This window comes from Eschrichtius robustus, chromosome 2 (genome assembly GCF_028021215.1).
Source record: "Eschrichtius robustus isolate mEscRob2 chromosome 2, mEscRob2.pri, whole genome shotgun sequence".
Lineage (NCBI taxonomy): Eukaryota > Metazoa > Chordata > Mammalia > Artiodactyla > Eschrichtiidae > Eschrichtius > Eschrichtius robustus.
In genome coordinates this window covers 17,722,791-17,743,478 of record NC_090825.1, presented here as the reverse complement: position 1 = coordinate 17,743,478, position 20,688 = coordinate 17,722,791, and the positions used below count along the sequence as shown (strand labels likewise).

Genomic DNA, 20,688 nt, shown 5'->3' with positions numbered 1-20,688 from the left:
GTTGTACAGAATAGTTTCACAGCCCTAAAAATCCTCTGGGCTTTATCTATTCAACCCTCTCCCTATCTCCTCTGAACGTCTAGCAACCACTGATCTTTTTTAGTCTCTAAACTTTTGCTTTTTCAACAACATCATACAGTTGGAATCTTACCATTTGTAACATTTGTAGACTGGTTTCTTAGTAATATGCATTTAATATTCCTCCATGTCCTTTGTGGCTTAATATCCAATTTCTTTTTATTGCTGAATAATATTTCATTGTCAGTTATGTACTACAGTTTATCCATTCACATTTTGAAAGACATCTTGGCTGCTTTCAGTTTTTGGCAATCGTGAATAAAAATGCTATAGACTTTCATGTGCAGGTTTTGTATGGACATAAGTTTTTAACCCATTTGGGTAAATATGTAGGAGTGTGAAAGCTGTATCATATGGTAAGGCTATGTTTAACTTTGTAAGAAATTGCCAAATTATCTTCCTAAGTGGCTGTATCATTGGTGTTCCCACTAGCTATGACTGAGAATTCCTCTTGTTCTACATCTTCACTAGGACTTGGCATTATTTGTTTTTTTTTTTCTTTTTAATCCATTCTAATACATGAATAGTGGTAGCTGGTTTTAGTTTGCAATTCCCTAATGGCATATAATGTTGAATATCTTTTCATATGTTTACTTTTCATCTGTATATCTTCTTTGGTGAGGTGTCTATTCATATCTTTTGTCCATATTTTAGTTAGGTTATTTTTCTATTGGTAAACTGTAAATATGCTTTGTATATTTTAGATATCAATCCTTTATCAGATATTTGTTTTTGCAAATATTTTCTCCCAGTCTGTGACTTGTCTTTTTATTTCATTAACAATACTTTTTATAGAGCAGAAATTTTTAGTTTTAATCAGTTCCAAGTTATAATTTTTTTTTTTCTTTCATGGATCCTGCTTTTGGTATTTTACCTAAAACTAATCATCAAATTCAAAGTCATCTAGATTTTTTCTTATGCTAGCTTCCAGAAATTTTATAAAAGATTTGCATTTTACATTTAGATCTAAGATCCAATTTGGGTTAATTTTTTTGAACCGAGTAAGGTTGGTGTTTAGATGCTTTTTTTTGTTTTATGTAGATATCTGATTGTTCTAGCATGATATTTTGAATATACTATACTTACTCCATTGAATTGGCTTTGCTCCTTTTTCAAAGACTGCTTGACTATATTTGAGTGGGTCTATTTCTGGGTTCGGTATTCAGCTACATTCATATATTAATTTATTCTTTTGCCAATACCGCACTGTCTTGAATACTGCAGCTTTAAAATAAGTCTTGAAATCAGGTTGTATCAGTCTTCCAACTTTGTTCTTCACTATTGGCTATTCTGGATTTTGCCTTTTCATGTAAACTTTAGTATCAGTTTGTTGATATCCAAAAAAAAACTTTTGGGGACTTTGGTTGGGATTGCACTGAAGCTATAGATCAAACTGGAAAAAACTGACATCTTAACAATCTTGAGTTCTTCTCTACAATAACATGGAATATGTCTCTGTTTATTTAGATTTTCTTTGATTTCTTTCATCTGAGTTTTATAGTTTTCTACATATACATCTTGTACATAATTTGACTTATACATAAGTGTTTTATTTTTCTATTTTCAGTGCTAATATAAATGGTGTTTCTCTAATTTCAAATTTTAGTTGTCTAGTTTTGGTATATAAGATAGCAGTTGACTTTTGTATACTAACCTTGTATCCTACAACCTTTCTTTGTTTATTTGTTCCAGAAGGGTTTTTTTTTTTGATTCTTTAAGGTTTTCTACATAAATAAATACGATATCTGTGAACAAAGACAATTTTAGTTCTTCTTCCCCAATCTGTGTACTTCTTTTCTGTGATATGGTGACTTATAATAAATACATACGTATATATACATAGTCTTTGTCCCAGATTCTGGTACAGCGCTCCCAAAACCCTTGCGTTTTCACGTGAGAAACAAAGGTGCCTTTTCTTAGGTTAACGAGGCGATTTGGGGAAAGCACTAAGAGTGGGGGCTGGTTGCTTGTGGAGCCAACTGTGTGATTAGAGAATTGGACTTTTCAGTCCCACCTCAGACCTAGGAGGGGAAAGAGGCAGGAGATTGAGTTCAATCACCAATGGCCAGTGATTTAATCAATCATGCCTATGTAATAAAGCCTCCATAAAAATCCAACAGGATGGGGTTTGCAGAGCTTCTGATTTGGTAAACATGAAGATGCAAGGAGCACAGTGCACCAGGAGAGGGCACAGAATCTCCACACCCCTTCCCACGTACCTTGCTCTATGTATTTTTTTATATTTGAAGTTCCTGAGTTGACATTTTTTTATAATAAAATATATCTCTGAGTTCCGTAAGCTGCTCTAGCAAATTAATCAAATCCGAGGAGAAGATTCTGGGAACCTGGTCTTGCGGTTGGCCTCTGAAATTGGAGGGAGGAGCAGGCTTGTGGGACAGAGCCCTTAACCTACGGATCTGATGCTATCTCCAGGTAGGTGGTCTCAGAATTAGATTGAATTGGAGGACACCCAGAGGGTGTTTGAGAACTGCTTGATGGTGTGAAGCAGTGTGGGGATGAAACTGCGCTGCATCTATTGGTATGATCATGTGTTTTCTTCTGCAGCCTGTTGATGTGCTATATTGCATTAATGGATTTTTGCATTTTAATCTGCTTTGTACAGCAGGAATAAACTCCACTTAGTTGTAGTGAATAATTCTTCATATAAGTTGATGAATTTTATTTGTTAATATTTTGTTGAGGCTTTTTACACCAATGTTTGTGAGATATATTGGGCCATAGTTTCCTTTCTTGTAATGTCTTTTGTAGGCTTTGGTGTTCGGAAAATGCTGCCTCATAAAATAAGTTAGGAAATTCCTCCTCTGCTTCCATTTTCCAGAAGACATTTTAGAGGACTGGTATAATTTCTTACATACAGGTTTTTTGGGTTTTTTTTTTAATAGTCATCAGTGAAAACATATGGTTTCTGATTATTTCTTTATTGGAAAGCTATTAATTATTGATTCAATTTCTTTGACATGGGAATATTCAGATCAATTTTTAAAGTACCCAAAATTTTAAAGAATGCTTCCTTTTTACTCTTTCCGTTCCTTTTTCTGCCATTCCCGTTGAATTTCCCTTCACTACAAGTGGCACTGGAATGGTCTAGGCAATTTTAGGTTCTTGAGAAAGAGAAATAGGGCTGGGTAGAGTTTGTGTAGTGGTGTGTGGCTTTCCATTAATTCAGCATTTAGTGAAGTTACTGTAGGCTGTCTAGGGTAAAAATGATTTCCCTGACTTCTCCAGCTGCACATTTTGTCAACTTAGTATCCTGATACCAAGCCTTACTGCGATATGACTGGGTCATAGAACGCATAGCACTACAAGTACTTGGGTAGTAGAAAAGAAACAAGGATTTACATGTAGTCTTTGGAAAATGCTTCTGATCACTAGTAGTACAAAATTTAAAGTGAAGAATTTGGTTCTCATGGACATCTAGTAAAAACTAACTTTCTACCTTGTCAAAAAGATGTAATGATATACCATATAAAATACCTAATACACTATTTTGTAGGAGTAATGTAAAATGGAAGTTATTAGAATCTCTGATTGAGGGTTTAAACATACAATAATAATACTGTAGCAGCCACATAATTATGTCATCATAAATTCCTTATTCCCAGTAACAACTCCAAAGAAACAAACAAATATTAATCAGTTATGCTAGTGGAAATCTTGAATTGGGGAAACAATACTAAAAAATTGCTTTTATATAAAGAAATTTTCAAAAAGTTTAATGGAAGAATATAGGAAAATACTATAAGCAGATAATCTACAAAACCTTTACATTATTGACTAAATTTGCAGTATTTATCAGTTGTCTTAAAAAATATATTGGTTGTGATTTTTTCTTTATTCAAAAAAAAGTTGGACGTAGCTTTGTGTTCAAAACTTTGTGTATTTTATTCTTAAAGAGGTTTCATCAAATTTTACAAATTGCATAAGGTTCAGATCCCATAAAACCTGAATCTATTCCTGATTTTGAAGCCATAAAAATTTATGGAATACAAACATAGTGAAAATTATGTCTTCTTTGTGAGTTGAATCTTTTTTCACTGAGATCTTGTATTCTATTGTAATGCTCTCTGCTTTGGAGCCTCCTCTAACCAATACTAATAATCATAGTTATCACAGCTTTACTTTCCCATTGCACGCTCTACATATTGCTATCTTTTATTTAAAATCTTTTTCTGTGAGCATTTTTAGATGTGTTTCTTGTAAAAGCATATTCTTAGCCATGCTTTTTCTTATGCATACTCAAATTCTGTTTAAACTGGGTCATTCTGTCCATTTGATTTAATATCACTACTGGAACATTTAGGGGTTAAATGCTTTCTTTTCTGACTTGTTCTATGTTACTTTTTTTCCTTTTTGTTTTCCTGTCTTCTTTTGGATTCTTCAAATCTTATCTATCTTGGTGCCATTACCCTATATCAATTTGTTTTACAGCATCTCTTTCTGTTCTTTTAGGAATTAATTATGTGGTATCTACAAATTATTTAATAATCCTCCCTTCAAGAAATTTGGTTTATACATCCTTCCTTTAAATCTGTGCTGACATTAGTGACTTGCCTATAATCAATGGAATGCAGCCAAAGTGACACTGTTTGATATTTGAGGCTAAGAAACAGGCCATGCAACTTCCTCCTGGTGATCTTAGGGTGCCTGCTCTTCGGGAAGTTAGTCACAACTACCCTAAGACTACCATCCTAGAAAAGTGACTGGCCAACGACCCCAGCTGGGCTCCCATCTGATAGGTAAGCATCATCAAATGTCAGTCCAGCCAAACCATCAGATGCCTGCATACTTAATCAACATGTAACTGAAACTGAAATAATTTTTCTATTTCTGAAAGGTATCTTTTATAATTGCATTTAGTGAGTTTCCTATGTCTGAAGGATCCCTTTTATAATTACATTTGGTGGAGGCTTAGAATTGGTGAATTCTGTCAGTGATTATTTTGTCTGAAAATTTCTCCGAAAAAAACAAACAGCTTCATTCTTGAAGAATATTTTGGTAGTGCAGAAAATTGTAAGTAGTTAGTTGTCAGTGATTTTCTTTCATGATCTTGAAGATATCTTTCCACTGCTGTATGGTTTCCAATGTTTTTGATGAAAGTTCATGTAAATCTAAGTATCTCTTTAAGGGTACATTGTCTTTCATTGTCTGCACTTTCACCCTGATGGGTCTGCTTATGGATTTATATCTATTTATTTTTCCTGAGCTTCTCTGACTTTCTGATTCAGATGATAGGTGTCTTTCAGCAGTTCTTGGGAACTCTTGGTCATTACCACTACACACATTTTCTTTGTCTCATTCTCCCTTCTGTCGTTCCATTCTGAAGAGCTCCCCTCACTCTACTTCTGATCTATACACACAGTAATTCTCTCTTTATCTGTGTTTAATTTGATATTAAATTATCTACTAAGTTTTAAATTTGTATTTTGCTTTTCTATTACTATTGTTGATTCCATTACAAATCTGCAATCTCATTAGTTACAGTCTTCAGTGCCTTAAGTAAGTTCAAACTTTCTCTCTTACCTACAACATTAATATGTTCTATTACAATTTGTGTTCCATAATCTAATAACAAGGACCTCTTTGGGGTCTATTCTCCTTATCTTACATTCACGTTGATTCCTGCTTTTTGCATTGTGCACTTCATAATTCTCAACTTTTTGTTCAATCATGTATTTAAAAGTTAATATTGAAAATAATTGTGAGACCTTTGATAATCTACTATGGCCACAGAATAAACTTAAACATTTGTTCCACAGTGGTAGTACCTTGGGGTAATTGGCAGAGGTCAAGGGAAAAAAACATCCACTCTGAGAAAATATAACAACCTCCCTGCATGCAGCCTTTCAGAGTAGGGGGCCAGAGCAGGTGCTGTTCCTCTGGGATTTCTGCCTTTGGAAGGAGTTAAACAGCATTGATGCAGGCTAAGGAGTCCACCTTACCTCTTCTCTCATTCCCTTTTCTTAAACCTGTGGAGGGTCTCAGGGGAAATTCTCTTTGAGGTGCAAGCCCAAATAAGTGGTTTACTTAGCCAGAGTCTCTACCCTGCCAGCCTACCTCACTGGAGACTTCGTTTTTGTTTTTCTTTTTATAATAAATGCCAACAGGGCATATATGACTCTGGTTTACTCCTTAGAGCTATAATTCTCTTTCTGTGAAATACCTGATCCTCTAAAACAGAGTCTGAGGCTTGCATCAGCAAGTTCTCTTTAGCAGGAGGCTTGACGCTGGCAGTGTTTTTACCTGAAGTTGGAAGTCTTGTTCAGTTATTTTCACTTAAGCATGTGCTGATTGGTTTCACATTTAAACTTCATGATTTTTGTTACCACGCTTCACGGTGACAGATTGTCATCTTAAATATTTTATCCTGTGCTCTCAGCATCCCCTGGAGAACCTTGGATGACAAGCTAATACAAACAGTTATTAGTGGACACCTTTGTGCTAAAGCCTTTGCCTAGATTCACGAGTGAACGTGCCAGATCTCACATTCACATGTGACTCAGCAATATTTAAGAAGCCCAATGTAAAAAATCTCAACCTCACCTAAAGAGTCTGAGGGATAAATGAGATTAAGGACTTAAAATAATTTTGGAAGCTGTAAAAGGCTATATATAAGTGCTTGTGGTTATATGATCATGACCTGCTCTTATTAGTCTATTTGCAGGTATTGTCTATGAATTAAATATCTTGATCATAAGGTTTATTTGATGTCATTTTTTTATATTGGAAAATAACTGATTCCTTATCTCATTTTAAAATTCAAAATTTATCCACTTTTTGGCCAAAATCAAGCCAGTAATACAGCTCATACAGTCAACTTGAATTACTACTACCCAATAGAAACAAATAACTGTGAGTTGTTTATGGCTAATATTGGATGCTGAGATTATATATATATATATTAGACAAATATATGTATAATATAAAAAATATCTTTAAATATATAGATTTATACAATATATAATATATAAACAATTCATAAACAATATATAAAATACACATTTAAACATGCATAAAGGATATATAAAATAAATATATATATATTTAAACAACTCATACATATGTCAGTATCCAATATTAGTTGAATACACAATTTTTAATTTTTTATTTTTTTTATTTTTTTAGTTTTTTATTTTTTTAGAAATTCACGTTCTTTTATCTATTTATTTATTTATTTATTTATGACTATGTTGAGTCTTCGTTTCTGTGCGAGGGCTTTCTCTAGTTGCAGCAAGTGGGGACCACTCTTCATCGCGGTGCGCGGGCCTCTCACCATCGCGGCCTCTCTTGTTGCGGAGCACAGGCTCCAGACGCGCAGTCTCAGTAATTGTGGCTCACGGGCCTAGTTGCTCCGCGGCATGCGGGATATTCCCAGACCAGGGCTCAAACCCGCGTCCCCTGCATTGGCAGGCAGATTCTCAACCACTGCGCCACCAGGGAAGCCCCACAATTTTTAAAAAAATTTTCAATGAACCAGATTCTATTGCGATGATTCAGAATGAGAGAAATGGTATTCTATTTCCTATTTATAACAAAAAGAAATATCACACATACAACACACTATTTTCTTTTGTCACTAATGAAGCTACTTAAAGGAACTGAAAATATAAAGAAATAAATAAAAACATTTCTCGATGCAGATACTTAAAGTACCAAATACTATAGCATTGTTGTTTCTAAGTCGTTATATTACAAAAAGATGTCAAGGAAACAGTTCCTTTTTAACTCCCCTATCAAAAAATATTTACGGGGAGGGTGGGAGGGAGGGAGATGCAAGAGGGAAGTGATATGGGAACATATGTATACGTATAACTGATTCACTTTGTTATAAAGCAGAAACTAACACACCATTGTAAAGCAATTATACTCCAATACAGATGTTAAAAAACAATATTTACGATTTTATTTCTGCATATTCTTTTTTTATGAAATATATAATGCATTCTAATGCATTGGTTAAAGATGTAGATTCTGGATTTAGCTAATTCTGCATATAAATATTGTCTCTACAATTACCAGCCCTGTAACTTGGAGGAATGTCATAGACTTTCTCTGCTTTAGTTTTGTTATCAGTAAAATGGCATAATATTCCCTATTTCATGGATATTTTTAAACATTTAAGCATGGGATATTTGAGAGAAATGAATGCGGTAACATAAGTACAGAACACATAGTAAACTCATTACTAATACATACTAGGCTATATTGTTGTGAAAATTCTATTGTGATTTCAAAAAATAAAATATCTTTTCACTATATAAATGCAATTATTTTATGCATTGTAGACTAATATTTGTGTTGAATTTTCTGTCACATCAAACCAAATTCTATGTGTGCTGTATTAACAAAGAGGAAAGAAATCTACCAAAAAATATTCTTCATATACATAGACACAATGCTACTTGACAAAGTGTGAACAGTTAAAACTGAAAAACAAAATCTCAGTTACATCAGCATCAAATATTATATTTTATAAAAATTTAGGCACATACTTAATGAACTATCTGTAAGACCTGTGTATTAGATATCCATTTCTGTATGACAAAACCCTTTAAAACTTAGTAACTATAAAATTCAATAATCCTTTGCTTATTCATGTATTCCATGATTGACTAATTGGTATGATGTGTTAGCAGGAAGTCTTAGTTCCTCCACCCCTAGGCTCTCTATAATCTCCATGGTGTGGTAGCGGATAGCATGGCAGCTGGCTTCCTCTAGAATGAGAGATCCAAGAAATTGAGAGGCACACAGAATAAGGGGAGGAGAATTAGTTTCCACCTTTTGAAGGAAGGAGTGGCAAAAAAGTTGTGGACATATGTTAAAACCACTGTACATTGGAAACCGCAAAACATTTGAGAGAAAATTTTTTAAAATAAACAAATAAATCAGGAAATACGGCGTGCCCACTGACTGGATCATTTTTATCAATTCTCTCTGAATTTATCTATACTCTAAATATAGTCATGATGAAAGTCCAGCAAGGTTGTGAGTATGTGTATGGGGGTGAAAATTTTGACAATATGATTCTAAAATGCACAGCTAATATCAGTACTTACTTAGAAGTTACAGGAATAAAGACATTGTACTTTTGGTGTAAGGATAAATATATAGAGCAATAAAACTGATTAAGGAAACCAAAAATAAACCAACGCAAATATAGCATTATGGGTTGAATCGTGTCCCCCCAAAAGATGTTGAAGTCGTAACCCCCAGTACCTGGGAATGGGATCTTATTTGGAAATATGGTGTTTAGAGATAGGCAAGTTAAGATGAAGTCATTAGGATGAGTCCTAGTCCAATATGACTGTGTTTTGATAAAAAAGAGGAAACATACACACAGACATAGAAATACATGGAGGGGAGACAATGGGAAGACACAGGGAGAACGGCTGTGCCTACCAGAAGCTAGCAGACAGACGTGGAATGGATTCACGCTCACAGTGCTCAAAAAGAACCAACCGTGCTGATACCTTGATTTCAGACATCTTTCCTCCAGAACCAAGAAACAATTCTATTGTTTAAACTGCCCAGTTTGTGGTACTTTGTTTCTGCAGCCCCAGGAAACTAATACAATGGGGAATGAAGGTCATTTCAACAAATGGTGCTGGAAAAACTGGATATAGATATATATATGTATATTTATATTTATATATAAAATTCTCATGCTTACCTCACATAATAAATAAAATTATTGAAATGGATAGGGGACTTAAGCATTTAAGGTAAAGTTACAAAGACTCTAGAATAAGCAATAGGATGTAATCTTTGTTACTTTGACGTAAGCAAAACTTTCTTAGCTAGGATATAAAAAACACACACTCTAAAGGAATAAATTTAACTTTACTTCCATGAAATTTAAAAATTCTGCTTTTTTCAGGACACGATTTAGAAAAATGATAAATGACAAAGCAAGACACCAAATTTGGATAATGTTTAAAATCTACATGCCCTACAAAGGATTTGTATCCAGAATACATTAAAACAAACAAACTCATAACTCAGTAGGAAGGCAAACAACACAATTAAAACATCATGAACTTCCAGCTACTGCCTAGAATATAAAAATCTGAAAAGAATGTAAATTCCACACTAACAAAAACTAAAAAGAGGCCCATTTATAAAATTATAATTTTCTTAGACTTAGCAGAGAGCTGAATTCTCAAAGCTCCTAATTAGCCTGAAAACTAATGATAAAAGTAACTTCAAGGAGAGACAGGACGTGACCACTGACTCACCTGGGTCAGAGGATGGGAGGAAGTCGGTGACCGTAGAATAAGGTAAGGAGCTTTCAGATGAAGCTTTCTAAGGAATTGCTGAAGGCTGAGTGGGCGGTGGGGGTAGTGATATATAAGCCATGGTGAGTACAGACACAAAATTGACCACACTCACTTTCAGGTTCATCTCAGTAGAATTTCACTGGGCCTGAGAAAGATTCAAAGCAGAGAGAAACACCATCAGTGTTCCAGGCACGGGAAAGAGTATACCCCGAGAGCCCAGCTCAGGGATCCTTCTCTGCTGGGGAAAAAACAAACAAACAAACCAACAAACAACAAAAAATGTTAAGCTGCTGGGTGAAGGCCAGTAAACCCTGTATTATCATGATGCAGGTGAAGACCTATTGGAACAAAAGTAAGGGAAAATTAAACAAGCAAACAAACAAGAAAACAAACAAGAAAATTCTGTCCCTGGGAGAGGGGAATGAAAACTTTCTCAGACCAAACCAATTAGAGGTCATCTCTACCGTTTGTTTCTAGTGCCTTAACAGTGACCTTTCTATGTCAGGCATTTAAAAATACCTGTTTTTCTTAAGATTTTTTTGATGTGGACCATTTTTAAAGTCTTTATTGAATTTGTTCCAATATTGCTTCTTTTTTTTTTTTTTTTTTTAAATGTTTTGGTTTTTTGGCTGTGAGGCATGTGGTATCCTAGCTTCCCAACAAGGGATCGAACACGCACCCCCTGTATTGGAAGGCGAAGTCTTAACCACTGGACTGTCAGGGAAGTCCCAATAAACACCTTTTAGATGGTATAGATATTGCTTGGAAATTACAGAGATGGCTTTATACGCTCTTTCATTCATACCAACCATAACCTGGGTGTTGTTTCCTCAAGAAATAAATTGGATGACAGATAGATTCTAGGTGGTTTTACAGACACCTAGGATATAAAATACAATTCCATTAAAGAAAATGTTATTTCTTAAAATAAATTTAGTAAAACATGTACTTCTAAGGAAGACAAATTGCAATGTGAAATCTGTATTAATGATCTTAATCAATTTTTTGTTACCAAGTTAATAATTTTCTGGTTGAGACAGTCTCAAATAACCCTTCAGTGTGTCCTAATAATGCTACATTCAGAAATGCATTTTTTAACACTTATTCTAGAAATATTATTAGAGGAAATTTGTGTTTAATTTTCTGGCTTAGACAGTCTCAAATGATCTTTCAGTGTGTCCTAATAATGCTACATTCAGAAATCCATTTTTTAACACCTATTCTAAAATTTGTCTTAGAAAAAAATTAGAATTTACATAGAATTCCATGTAAACATCAGGATGCCATCAGATGATTCCAACACTTTATTACAGCAAATTTTTCACCCAAGTTGAAAGGTTGTTCTAGAGTAAAAGAATCTAAAGGGAAACAACCCTACATAATATGCAAGAACTAAAATCAGGTCTTAGTCAAGAGAAAATTAACAAAGCTTTCGATTTATTTTTAGACTACAAAGAACATTTCAATTTACAGTGAATGCTGGATGATATTATGGATTCTGTTGATTTTCTTAGGTGCGATTTTAGCTTGGTGATCCAAAGAGATACGCTTTTTCTTAGGATATGCTGAGGTAGATCAACAAAATATGTAAAATTAACAATATTGAAACATTTTTGAATCTATGTGGTGACGAATGACAACTGTGCCATTCTATATTTTTTACGTTTGAAAATATATGTAATTTAAAAATTTGGGGAAACTTTTCCTAACAAGAACTTTTTGGAGGAGGCAAGGATATACAATGGAGAAAAGACAGTCTCTTCAATAAGTGATGCTGGGAAAACTGGACACCTACATGTAAAAGAATGAAATTAGAACACTCCTTAACACCATACACAAAAATAAACTCAAAATGGATTAGAGACCTGAATGTAAGACTGGACACTATAAAACTCTTAGAGGAAAACATAGGAAGAACATTCTTTGACATAAATCACAGTAAGATCTTTTTTGATCCACCTCCTAGAGTAATGGAAGTAAAAATAAAAATAAACAAATGAGAACTAATGAAACTTAAAAGCTTTTGCAAAGCAAAGGAAACTACAAACAAGACGAAAAGACAACCCTCAGAATGGGAGAAAATATGTGCAAACGAATCAACAAAGGATTAATCTCTAAAATATATAAACAGCTCATGCAGCTCAATACTAAAGAAACAAACAACCCAATCCAAAAATGGGCAGAAAACCTAAACAGACATTTCTCCATAGAAGACATACAGATGGAAGCACATGGAAAGCAGCTCAATATCACTAATTATTAGAGAAATGCAAATCAAAACTACAATGAGGTATCACTTCACACCAGTTAGAATGGGCATCATAAGAAAATCTACAAACAACAAATGCTGGAGAGGGTGTGGAGAACAGGGTACTCTCTTGCACTGTTGGTGGGAATGTAAATTGATACAGCCACTATGGAGAACAGTATGGAGGTTCCTTAAAAAACTAAAAATAGAATTACCATATGATGCAGCAATCCCACTACTGGGCATATACCCAGAGAAAATTATAATTCAAAAAGACACATGCACCCCAATGTTCATTGCAGCACTATTTACAGTAGCCAGGTCATGGAAGCAACCTAAATGCCCATCAACAGATGAATGGATAAAGAAGATATGGTACATATATACAGTGGAATATTACTCAGCCATAAAAAGGAATGAAATTGGGTCATTTGTGGAGACTTGGATGGACCTAGAGACTGTCATACAGAGCAAGGTAAGTCAGAAAGAGAAAAACAAATATCATATATTAATGCATATATGTTGAACCTAGAAAAATGGTACAGATGAACGGGTTTGCAGGGCAGAAATAGAGACACAGATGTAGAGAACAAATGTATGGACACCAAGGGGGGTAAGTGGCGGGGTGATGGTGGTGGTGTGATGAATTGGGAGATTGGGATTGACATATATACACTAATATGTATAAAATGGATAACTAACAAGAACCTGCTGTATAAAAAAATAAAATAAAATTCAAAAAGAAAAAAAAACTTTTTGGGACTTCCCTGGTGGTGCAGTGGTTAAGAATTTGCCTGCCAATACAGGGGACACAAGCTCGAGCCCTGGTCCGGGAAGATCCCATATGTCCCGGAGCAACTAAGAGCATGCACCACAACAACTGAGCCTGTGCTCTAGAGCCTGTGAGCCACAACTACTGAGCCAGCGTGCCACAACTACTGAAGCCCATGCGCCTAGAGCCCATGCTCCGCAACAAGACAAGCCACTGCAATGAGAAGCCTGCGTACCGTAACCAAGAGTAGCCCGGCTCAATGCAACTAAAGAAAGCCCATGTGCAGCAACAAAGATCTGACCCAGCCCAAAATAAATAAATAAATAAATAAATAAATTTACTAAAAAAAAAAAAGAACTTTTTGAATCTTCATACCAGAATCTGCATACCAGATTCATTGTCCTCTGGACTTCACTGAGAATTGAAGCCAGCACATTTTCCTGTTTTTGTGCTAAACAATTCTGGGTCCAGGTAATAAAAAAAAGAAAAGAAAAAAAAAAGGTCAGCTGTTTGCTCCAGGAAATACTAGCTCTTGGAAGGTAAGACTGTGAACCAAATAGCTTACCTTTCAAGACTAGCATCTTGCTCACCAAGGCTCACTTCAGGACCTTCTCTCTTTGGGCCAAACCAGTTCAAAGCATTCACACCATCAACTGCCTACTCCCATCCAGTTCCCTGATTTTCAAAGAGGCCCTAAAAACCCACAAATATCCTTCCCTAATTCTCCTATTTTAAAACAATACCAATGTCTGTCAATGTGGCTTATTACTGCAATAAACCTAAAAAACTATCTTTGCTTCAACAAGTGGGTTTTTTGATAGTTATTTGAGGCACTGACAGTTGACATTTCTCATAGTTGGTTCATTAGAGGTCCTGGTTCTAAAATGACACAATCACCAAATGTCATGTGTCAATCTCAGTTAGATCTTAATGCAGAGAAAACAAAAGTAGCTTAAGAGAATGTTGTGGGAATTAGGGAAATGTAAATGTTTTCTGAATATGAAACGACATTATGGAATTTTTGTTTACTTGTATAGGTGTTGTATGTGGTTTGTAAATTATGTGGGAGATTGTTTTTTCTTAGAACATGCTGAAATATTGTTGGGTGGCCAATTTTCAGAAGGTATAGCAAAACAGATGATGTATAGATCAATACAAAAGATCAAGTACACGCAGAAAATTATTAAAATTCTTAAATCCAGCTGGATGGTATATGCACACTCAGTGTATTTGTTTTCAACCTTTGCTAGAAAATCTTATTTTAAAAATATGGGAAATATTCTTCCCCAAAGCTTTGTAGGAACACAGACCAGAAACTGCCTTCTGGTTGTTAATATTGTCTACAAGTTGTTTGTTTAGAGTTTCTTGAAGTTTGCCAAAAATTTTACATTTGAATATTTCACATTGAGAATCTAAAGTATATTTTTGTAATATCCCACCAAAGAGCTTTTTCAATTTACTCAAATCCTCACACCCATAAATCTGAAGGTAGACATTTACATTACATTTTATTACATTCAATGTTCTACATTAGTCTCTGAGAGATTCTTTGGGGAAAAAATGCATATACACACTTCTGTGTATACACACATATACATAAACACACATACACTTACAATTAAGCATTACTTCCTTCTAATATTTTGAATGAAGGAGGTAGGGCCAAATCATAAACATAGCTATTTTAGTCCTTAGCCAAAAAGTGGTATTTTAGAAGCTTGAAAATGACAGAGCTATCTGCTGAAACATTCCATGAAACTCATGAATTACTACTTCTGAGTTTCCCTAGAGCTATTAAAATTTGAAAAGGAGAGAAAGGAAAAAAAAAAAAAAGGCTTCAATCCCAATCTACAAAAAGGGATTAAACATCATGGCATTGACATCTGGACTTTCAAGCAGGTGAATAAAAGGCCTACCCAGAATTGACAGCCCGCTGACTTTTCTTTAAGTCAAAATTACTATTCATGTCAACTCAAATTCCAGAGAAAGTGGCAATCTGGTGTCACAAATGCTGAATGTGAGCAAGATTGTCACACAAAGGTTAGTACCATATGTCACACTTAAAATAGAAACATAATTTTCTTTGGGGGCATGGATTATAAAATGTCCACTAAGACTGACTTTTATTGGTATTTGCAATACTAAATCATATAACAAATTCATGGCTGTGGTTTATACTTTAATACAGCATTTTTAGCATATATTTATCATGAATAGATAATTTTATATAGGTAGAAGTGTATAAAAACACACACATGTATATATATATATATACAAAAAATAAAATATATGAGTGTGTATGTATAAAATATACACAAAAACATGTTTACGTGGATATATATGTATAAGCTATATATGATATATCTACATTATATAGATATAAGACAGCCCCCAACAACAAGAAAATTTCTCAAAGTCAAAATGTCAGTAGTGCCTGTTTTACACTTTTAAAAATATAAAGATCCCATAACTCATTAAACATATAAGAATTTTTTTGGTAAGAATTCTATGCTTAGAATGAAGACATTTTAAGATTTTTTTCTGTTTTAAAGACTTATACTTTTGTAATTCCAAAAAAAACTAGGGCTGAGAGTGAGTAAAAGGATTAGGGAAGTTCATATATACATGATAGAACCAAAACCTAGGATGTATATGAAATTTGCCAGACTTGAGGAAAGAAATTATGATCAGAAATATAGTAGTTATCTATTGCTACAGAACACATTTCAGAAAACTTAGCAGCTAAAAACAGTACCATGTATTATCTCACAGTTTCAGTGGTCAAGGGGTCCAAACTGAGCTTAGCTGGTCCACTGCTTCAAGGTCTCTCACACGGTTGAAATAAAGTTTTTGGCCAGGGTTATGTTCTTATTTGAGGCTTAAATGGAAAAGAATCTGCTTCCAAGCTCATGTGGTCGTTGGCCACATTCAGTCCCTTGTGGGTTGTTAGCTTCAGGGCTTCAGCTTCTTGGGGGCTGTCAGCCAGAGGCCACCCCTTATCCCTAGCCACCTGTTGGAAATAGGCTGCACTCTTCTCCAGTTTTTTTTGCCAGTGGGCCTCCCCAACATGGCTTCTTGCTTCATTAAAGCATGCAAGGCTAGCAGGCAACCTAAATAGTCTGTTACACAAGCTGTCATGTTTATAATAATATCACATAGACATGGATGGGCATCTCATCACATTTGACATATCCTTTTGGTTAAAAGCAAGTCAAAGATCTCACCTATGCTCAAATGGAGGAGATTACACAAGAGCATGAATACCAGGATGCAGAGACCATGAGGGGTCATCTTAAAACTTACTCCCTGCAGTAGGTAAAGGAAGTAATTTATGCAGAGACTCTCCTGTGTTATCACTTGCTGGAATCTGAATGTCACAGACAGGAGGTAGGAAATAAAGAATACTGACCTCAGATGAAATCAGCAGAACTGCACACAATGAGTTAATTGTAAGGAAGAGGAGATTTCTAGTATCAGCTGAGGATTATGTATTGCATGGTACAGTGAATAAGGTGGCCTCTAAAATAACACTTAAGAGTCATTAATTCCATAAACAAACCAAGGTTTACATCAATAAGAAGTCTAAGTGTTTTTAGACTAACTGTTATAATAGAACATATGTTACCATTTACCTGTATTAAGTACATTTTAAATCATTTTAAAATCGATGATATCAGAATTTTTCAAGATTTAAAAATGCTCAAAATATAAATTGTTTATGAAATACTCTTTTCCTCTCCTAAAGAACTAAACCCGAGGGATTGAGTAAATACACTTGGAACTACTAGGGAAAAAAATCATATTGACTTAATTGCATATACATATGTGTGTGTGTGTGTAATTTCTACTATTAATATGGTGTTCTGAAAAGTTGAACATAAAAAAAGACAAAGCAAGAAAAAATGGCAAGGGAGATGGGAAAGAGCAGGGTGATGGGAAGAAGCAGGTAAGAAAATGTATAGTCCATAAAAACCATATTGTAAAATTTTATAAAATCAGGAAAGTATATTTTACTTATATTTAAATAAGAACTCATTATGATAAAGCTTTAGGAAGTACTTAGTTTTGTTTCTGCCAGGCTTTTTGTCAATACTCTTCTGTGTCTCACCAGGATCTTATTAGTTTACATTACCTAAGATTATTGCGTATTTATGACCAATAATGAGTAATCATGCATTCTTAATGGAATTGTGATTATCTTTGTGCTTCCTTTCCTACACTCTTCACATTTAATTATTCACATCTAATTGCATCTAATAATTCTCCAGCCTCTTGTTTTGCCATTTAAAATCTATATGATAGAGAAAACAGTAGAGCTAATAAATCTCAAATATATATTTTCAGCCCTGATTTCTGATTCTTCTTTAAAGGAACTTCATTTTCATTTCTACTATGTCTTTTGGAAATATCTCAGAGGCATGTGAAACCCCACATGTCTGTAGTGGACCTAGCTTGTTGCTGTCAGGCTATGAACCATTCCTCTGCTACAATGGTCTCTATTTTAATAAAAAGTATCAAAATCTACCAAATTTTTGAAGCCAGAAAGCTTGAGGTCTTCTTGACTCGTCCCACTTCATGCTTTGGACATCCAATCACTCATTTTCTTTTGAATCGTCAACTAGTCTGTATCCTGATTGGATGCTGATGCCTCCATACCTATATCTGCAACCCTAAGATTTTTTGTAAAACTTTATCATTTTATTATACTTTCTATAATTGCTCCTTTGTTTAATAAGCAAATCACTCTTCAAATGCCCAAATCAGACTTGCACTCACCTTCCACACACCTACCTATTCCTCACCAGCCTTCTACTTCTTAGTAGGTAGCCTTATCATCCACTCAGTTGCTCAAACTAAAAATCTAAACGTGATCTGTTGATTTGTGTTTGTTTTATTCCTTCACATCTAATATGCAGTTATTCAATAAATCCTCTAGGAGATATTCCAGATAGGAGGACTGTACCACCTCTACTGCTAAAATGCTAGTCTGTGCCACAGTACACTTGCCTCTGGACTACAGCAACAAATTTCTGAATCATCTTTCTGTAGCCAGGCTGAAGAGAATGCAGATTTTTAATCTCGATTTAAAAGAAGTAAATAATCTGACTCATTGCTATTTATTGGGGCTCAGTTCCCACGCCTTTTCATTCTATCCCTCTGTCTCAGCCACATTTGCTATGGTATGATGCATAATCGACCCCAAATAGGCCTCTCTTGATCCCCATAACTGTGAATGTTACCCTACATGAAAAAAATAACTCTGTAGCTGTGATTAAGTTGAGGATCTTGAGATGGGAAGATTATTCTGGATTATCCAAATGGGCCATAAATGCAGTCACAAATGCCCTTTATAAAAAGGAGGTGGAAGCAGATTAGACTCAGAAGAGAAGGTGCAATATGACTGTGGAGGCAAAAACTAGAGTGCTGTGGCAACAAGCCAAGGAATGCTGGCCGCCATCAGAGCTGGAAGAGGCCAGGGCAAGGGCAAGAAACGGACTCTGGCTTACAGCCTCTGGAGGGAGGGCAGCCCACTTGGCATCCTGATTTTAGCCCAGTGACTTTGGATTTCCAGCCTTCAGAACTACGAGAGAATACATTTCTGTTGTTTTAAAACATTGTTTGTGATCATTTGTTACAGCATCCATAGGGAACTAATATCCTTACTTTCTTCTGTGTCTGTTTCATACAGTTTGCATTTACTGATTTTTGTTTTGTTTTGTTTTGTTCAACCATGTTCTTAGATTATTAGATCTCATAAGCTTATAAATTTAACATGATTGCAACAGAAATAAGTTCGTTCTTTTCACTAGTCAATGATTTTCAAATGCATACAGTAGTCAAGATGACCCTGCATCTGGGAACAACTTGCAAGTTTAACGAAACCTCCAGATGACCCCACATTCACCCATGCCGTAGACCATGATGGTTTGGGTAGTTCTAAATAGAATAACCTCTGAAGACCTAGTTTGGTAGATATTAATATTTAATGTTACTGTTGAACTTCTTTGCTATTTATTTGCATAACCCTCCAGGTTTGGGCTGTTTCTGCTTCTACTGCATTCTGAATACCAACAGGTTGTTGTTCCTTACCTAACTACCTTATAAGGATGGCTTTTATTCTTTACACCAGGTCTCCAGCTGCTCTGCTTAGGTACCCAATTCTTTAATATCTTTTTAAAGTGAACTAAACATAGTTGGAGGGCAGAAGACTAATTTTATATATCTCTTGTCTCCCACAAAGAAATCCAGGCCTGTGTACACAAGGGCCATGAAAGAAAATAACTGAAGTAAAACACCATTGAATTGTATCTTCCCTTAGTATTTACATACCACTACCATTCTTTCAATTCCCTCCAATCATCACCAACCTCTTAACTTCCCTTCTACTTCCCTCCATTTTGACATCTCTTCCAAGAGGTTAATATGTGCAAATATCTGTGCCCTTGTTTTCTAACCTTACCCAAATGTATATAAAACTTCCCTTCCAAGAGGACAATATCACACACACAAAAATAGAAAGCCAGATATTTACATCCTGAGAATGTGATGGGGGCAAGTGTTATTCATTTAAAACATAGCTAACAAAAACAAGTCTAAAATAAGAACAAGAATTTTTTTTTAAAGGTACTCAAATATGTCTCAAATTTTAATAAGATCCTCTATACACACATTTATTTGCTACTGAAAATTTTTATTACAATTCAACACGCTGCTCTAACAGTGCTCTGGCCAAGCCACCCAACGTTTTCTTTACATTCCTTCCACACAAGTTAATTTGTTTCAAATTCTCAGTATTGGGTTTCATTTTACAGGGACTTCAGGCTTCTAAAACAGGCAGTACCTAAGACCTACTAGTGCTTCTTTGTGTCAGATCAAAGTGGAACTAAAGTATATTCAAGTCATTCAGATGCAAGTTACATAGATTCCTTATAAGTTACTTGTATTAAGGTAGAAAAGAGATGCAAGAAAAAAAGACATCACAGAACTTATAATATAGGTCATCAAAATATTGGTACCCAATCTGCCCTAGTGTAGAGTAGCTTTCCCAAGCTGCTTCATAATGATTCTAAAATTACTAGCAGGAAAAAATAGTACAAGAATAAAGTTCATGGCTCATCCGACCCTGTATCATAACTACTGTCATAACTGTTGTTGTAATTATTCTCATAATTATCCTCAGAAGGATCTCTATGATACAGGCAATAATGACAGCTACATCTAAATCTTTCCATTCTCGATTGAGTCTCAACATCCTTCTGCTGAGGTTCTCTTTGAGACTCAGACAGAGGAAGTCA

General features: G+C 34.9%; 1 long non-coding RNA gene across 12 annotated transcripts in view; it reads right to left on the bottom strand.

Annotated features, from left to right (window-relative positions):
- Positions 1-20,688, bottom strand: part of LOC137759205 (uncharacterized) — a 520,553-nt gene that overhangs the window by 186,066 nt on the left and 313,799 nt on the right. For all 12 annotated transcript variants that reach the window (XR_011073052.1, XR_011073057.1, XR_011073048.1 and 9 more), the window contains one exon: positions 10,332-10,518. This is a non-coding gene — a long non-coding RNA (uncharacterized lncRNA). The remainder of the gene's footprint in view (positions 1-10,331; positions 10,519-20,688) is intronic.